Source organism: Oryctolagus cuniculus, chromosome 17 (assembly GCF_051225735.1).
Source record: "Oryctolagus cuniculus isolate XC-2025 breed Fujian yellow rabbit chromosome 17, ASM5122573v1, whole genome shotgun sequence".
In the NCBI taxonomy this organism is placed as follows: Eukaryota; Metazoa; Chordata; class Mammalia; order Lagomorpha; family Leporidae; genus Oryctolagus; species Oryctolagus cuniculus.
Genome location: NC_142883.1, coordinates 26,684,939 through 26,690,153, shown reverse-complemented (window position 1 = coordinate 26,690,153; position 5,215 = coordinate 26,684,939). Strand labels below are relative to the sequence as shown.

The following is a 5,215-nucleotide window of genomic DNA, read 5'->3' as shown; positions in this document are numbered from 1 at the left end:
GTGTGTGTGTGTGTGTGTGCGTGTGTGTGTGTGTGTGTGTGCAGGAAGGCTGTGCCTCGGGCTAGCCCAGGCAACAGTAGTTCTTCCTGGAGACTTCCAAGAAAGAAAGGGGACATCTCTGTGGACTGGGTCAGGGGCCACCAACCCCCTCCCCCAGGCAGAGGGAGGGCCTGGGGATTTCAGGGGACTTTTAAGTGAGCAGGAGGTGGAGGGCGTGTCGTGAGGCTGTGGGAGGACACAGCGCTGCTGGTTTCCCTTACTAGGCGGGGCAGCGAGGCGGGAGGCGCCCTGAGATTTTCCTCCAGCCCCATCCCCTCTTGGATCCGGGAGCGACGGGGAGGCTTGGACAGGAGTGGGCCTATGCTGTGCAAGGTGCTTTCGGGTTCTTCCTGGAAACCCAGCAGGAGGAGGAAGCTGACCGATGCCAGCCTGGCCAGGACGACAAGGAGGCCTCAGCTGAGGGTCTCCAGGCCCTGGGTTTGAGTCCGGATTCTGCCACGTCCACACTGGGTGACCACGGCCACGTGGGAGATTTCACCTCTCCCTGTCTCAGTGTCTTCCCCCGTGATATGAGGATTAATAAAAAGAAACACACAAAAGTGCCCTCTCTCTTCCCCCCGTGCAAGGCTGCCAGGAGGTGTACACACGACCCACTTAGGTGAAAGAGCCTGACAGAGGGAGGGGCTCCTTCTCCCAGACGGGGGGGGGGGTCCTCAGAACACACTCCCCCTCCCCTCCCAGAACCAGGCCCCAGCACAGCACTGAAGATGGAAAAGGCATTGCCCGGCGCGAGGTCGTGAGCAGGGGTGCCGGAGTCCCCCTGCCCTCCCAGCCTGGGCCATCAGCGCAGGGGGCCCCGCCTGCAGCCCCCTCCCGCCCAGGGCCGTGAGCCCGTGCGGTGAGCCGCCAGTTGCCGGAGATGTGGTGTGGGTTTTTGTCTGCCTTCCCCACCCCATGCCAACCCGCCCAGCAGGCCTCACTGCCTTGGCAACGCATTGCAAAGTCCACACAAAGGGAAACTGCCTGCACCGGGAGGCTGGTCCTGCTCACTGCCGCCGCCCGCCCCGGGGAGGGTTTCCATGGCAACGCTGACATCACCAGGCTCCAGCGGCTGCAGAGTCAGGCCCTGAATGGAGGCGCCTGGGTGTTCACGTGGCTGCACCGTGGAGGAAGGCGACCCAGGGCTCCGTGCTGATGCCTGGCAGGTGGGCCCGCTCTGGGTTCGAGCCCAGCCCTGCCCCTGCCGTGCCAGGTGACATGGAGCCTGTCCGTGAAACAAAACTTCTTTACTAGGCAGAGACAATTATTGGGCACAATGTGAGGACCTGGGCCACGGTGGCAGCTTCAGGTGCCTTCCAGGGAACTGCGGGGCACAGTGTGAGGGGAGCCTGGAACCTGGCGAGGAGGCACAGGTCTCCAGGAGCCCCCCCGCCCCCACCAGCCTGCCCCTCCTGTTGGTGTAGAGGATGAGGGGGTGGTGTTTGGTGAGGAAAGCTACAGGATGGGGAGACTGGGGGCTGGGCAGTGTCTCAGGGGCTCCGGCCTCTTGTCCTTGGTTCAAAGACACCCCGGAAGCAGGTGCGACTGGCTCAGGTCACACCCTGGATTACGATGGAGCTGGATGTGGACATGGGTCCCCTGTGCCTGTGGGTGGGCCCCGCGGGTGGAGCTGCCTCCGTTCTGCACACAGTGGGAGAAACATCAACTCCCCTGCAGGAAACCGGAGCACAAGGAGAAAGAGAGAGAGCGAGGCCTATTGAGCCCAGAGAAGCTGTAGGCTGGACTCTACCTGCAGGGGGCTGGGAGAGGGCAGCCAGGCTGCGGGGGCTGAGCAAGGCTGCCAGCCTCCTTGTGGCTGCAGGGGCTCAGTGGTTTGTACATCTTTTCCCAGGTTCTGGCCAGTGACCTCCAGCGCCCGTCGGGGAGGGTATCCCCGGGGTCTCAGCTACAGCAGCCTAGGGCCACTCCAGTTGCTAAAATCTATCCAGCTCACCTGCCCACCAGCTGTGTCCTCCTGATCTGTCCTGCATCAGGGTGCCCGGCACCAGGACACCTGCCCCCAGACTCCTGCTGGCCCAAGGTCCCTCTCTGGGCTGTCAGCTCCCTGGAAGTGGGAGTGGGGAGAGCGGGTAGTCTCTGTCAGCTGTCTTGTTCTCCCTTGTATCGGGAAGGCTGCAACCTGGTTCCTCCTCCACCTCCGCCTCTGCCTCCAGGGCCACGGAAGACCATGTGTGCCCTCGAAGCCATGGGAGGGTCACCAGGAAGAAAACTCCCAGGAGGCCCTCTGTTACACAGGAGACAGCTCCTGCACACAGGCACCTGTGGGCCCTTTGCCCTTCTGGGCCTGGGCAGACCGGGGCTCACCCTGCTGTAGCCTCCTGCTCAGCTGGACTGAACCACGCCATTGTTTGGCTTCAAACCGGCTGTGTGAGGGCGGCTCCAGTGCGGTGATCCCGGGGCAGGTGCCCTGGGGAGGGCAGGCAGTCTGGAAGCAGAAGGGAGAAGGGACACCCCTTCCGAGACAGGTGCAGGCAGCCCTGCGAGCAGAACCCTGGGCCTGGCTGACACCCGCAAAGTCTTTCCACAGAGGGCGCCCCTCCTTACCCCACAGGAGGATGGTGGCCAGCCTTGGGGCCCTGGGAGGCCAGTCACACCCTTTCCCTGGGCCTCAGGCAGCGAGGAACTGGGCCAAAGGTTGGAAGCCCCCAGCAGGAGGAGCCCTCCCGGCTCACCAGGTAATGGGCTTTCCCAGGCTGGGTCTGAGGCCTGGCGTCCGTCTCCCTGGACACATCCGGAGAACAGCTGAGCTCGCCTGCTTTGGTCTGTGTGAGGCACCCAGAGCTGCCTCAGGGAACATCTCAGACACGTGAGGAGCGGGCCTTGGTCGTGGCCTCTCTGACGTGAGAGTTTCCAGCTCCACACGGATTTACACAACGTGAGTCTGCATGAAAAACAAGTCAGCCTGCGGTGGCCGTGGCAGTGGCCATGGCTGTGGCGTGCTGTGCAGAGCTGTCCTTGGCTCGCCCTCTCTGCGTCCCTGGCCCCTACCAGCCCCCCCTGCAAATTCCCCAGGACAGAGCCTCCCTCCCCTCCCCCGTGGCATGGCGTGCGGCAGCCTTGGTCAGCCAGCCCGGTGACAGGGGGGCCCTGCTTCCTCCCAGGGTCTCCGCTCCTGAGTCTGGAATCGCAGCACGGGGCGGGGTGGCGTGGGGTGGGGGCACTGCTTAGCGCCCACCGGATGCTCCGCCTCGCACACATTACATCATCACTGCTCCCCAAGACCTGCTGAGGCCGGCAGTACCACTTTCAAGGTCCCAAGAAGAAAAATGAGCCACAGCTGGGACCCAGGATGGGGAGTGACCCAGGCTCGCGTGGCAGGCACCTGTCTCACCTTGCCCGTCTTCCTGACCAGGGAGCACCACCCCCCCTTGGCTCTCTGGGTGCACACACTCCCAGGTGGGGGGAGGTGGTGCTCTTCCACACCAGGCACTGGGATGGGGGCGAGGGTCCTCTTCCTTCCCCTCATCTCACTAGGATGTGGCCACCAAGTGACAGCATGGTGACGGTGAGCTGTGCCGGGCAAGGGGCAGAGCTGATGCCGGAAGCATGGCCGCCACCAGTGTCTGTGGACAGGCGGCAGACTCAGGCCCAAGTGACCCGAAGGAGAGAGAAGGAAGGAGTCTGGGACCTTTCCTGTTAAGGGAAATCCTGCCAAGTCCCTACACCCCGGCAGGACCAGGGGTGGGGGGACCGGCCTGTGTCCAGGCTGGCGTCTGGCTGCTCTCCTCTGGGCCCGGCCAGCTGGGACACTGAGCCAGGCCCCTCCTCTGTAACATGAGGCTGCTAAACCCTGCCCTGTCTGTTTCCAAAATTGCTGGGGGAGCAGGTGACAGAGGTGGGTTGGCCCCGCGCCCGCATCACACAGTGAGGGGATATGAGGCCCAGGGGATCCTTAAACGCTTACGAGCCAGTTTTTCTCCAGGGAGGGTCCCTCCAGCCTGCTCCTCCTCTCTGGCTCAGTTGTAGGAGCCAGGTCTGCGCTGACTCACAGTGACCTCACACCTCTCTGCCTCAGTTGTTTCTGCTGTAAAATGGGCACAGCAGCTCCTGGTTAAGAAATGTCCCAATGAAAGGCCCCGGGTGGTTGTGGCACTCTGTTATTACCGTCGCCACTCCTTCTTGCTCTTACTCACCAGGCTGGGAGGGGGAGGGGACTCTGGGAGAGAACAGAAATAAAGAGAACAAGCATTACTTGCAGTGTACCGTCCAGAACTCACTGGGTCTCACACAGCTCCTCCATCAGAGCGGGGGGCTTGTGCCGCGTCACCTTCCACCAACAACCAAAGACAAGTTACCATTTAACCAGCCCGTGGCACCTGGGCCAACTCTGCCAGTGGCAAACCAGCTGGACCTGTTTGCTGGGGCGAAATAACCGCACTGGAGCTGGTGCAGGGGCCGCCTCCCACGGCCCCTCCCACCCCCCCACCATGACCTTGAAAGGTCTCACAGTCTGAGACTAGACATGGGGGGAGGGTGACCGGGAGGAGCCAGGGGTGGGCTTTGGGGAGAACTCACAGACCGGCAAGTGGTGGGACGGTGTCCCCAGACTCAGCCACATGAGCCCACAGCAATCCACCATGCCCTGGGAGGGAGGGGAAGAGCAGTGAGAAGGGGAGCCCACAGGCTGGGGGTCCTGGAAGCCAGGGAGGGGGCAGATCCCACAGCCAGCACGCACCAGTCTCCCCTGCACCACGGTCCATTCTTCATTTCCCAGAGCTGCCACATGTGGGATATCTGGAGGTACCTACCATCCGTGCCTACTGAAACTCTGCTTGGGCCAGGGTTGTGGGGCAGCAGGCTTAGCCGGCGCTGGGGACCCCGAGGGCATGGTTCCAGTCCTGGCTACTCGTGCTCCCAATCCAGCTTCCTGCTGATACACACCCTGGGAGGCAGCAGGTGGTGGCTCAAGTACCTGGGTCCCTGCTACCCATGTGGGAGATCAGAATGGAGTTCCAGACTCCTGGCTTCAGCCCGGCCCAACCTGGCTGTTGTGGTCATCTGGGGAATGAACCCCTGGATGGAAGATCTCTCTCCCTCTCCTTCTCTTTCTTTCTCTCTGTCACTCTGCCTTTCAAATAAACAAATCTTACAACAGACAGGGCTGGTGCTGTGGCATAGAAAGTTAAGCCTCCGCCTGCACTGCCAGCATCCCGCA

General features: G+C 62.4%; 1 long non-coding RNA gene across 1 annotated transcript; it reads right to left on the bottom strand.

The window, feature by feature from the left end:
• Positions 1–209: 209 nt before the first annotated feature.
• Positions 210–2,578, bottom strand: LOC138846113 (uncharacterized). Its single transcript, XR_016224202.1, has 2 exons — positions 2,365–2,578; positions 210–2,104 (listed from the first exon to the last, which is right to left on the bottom strand). It is a non-coding gene; the product is annotated as an uncharacterized LOC138846113 (long non-coding RNA).
• Positions 2,579–5,215: the final 2,637 nt, after the last annotated feature.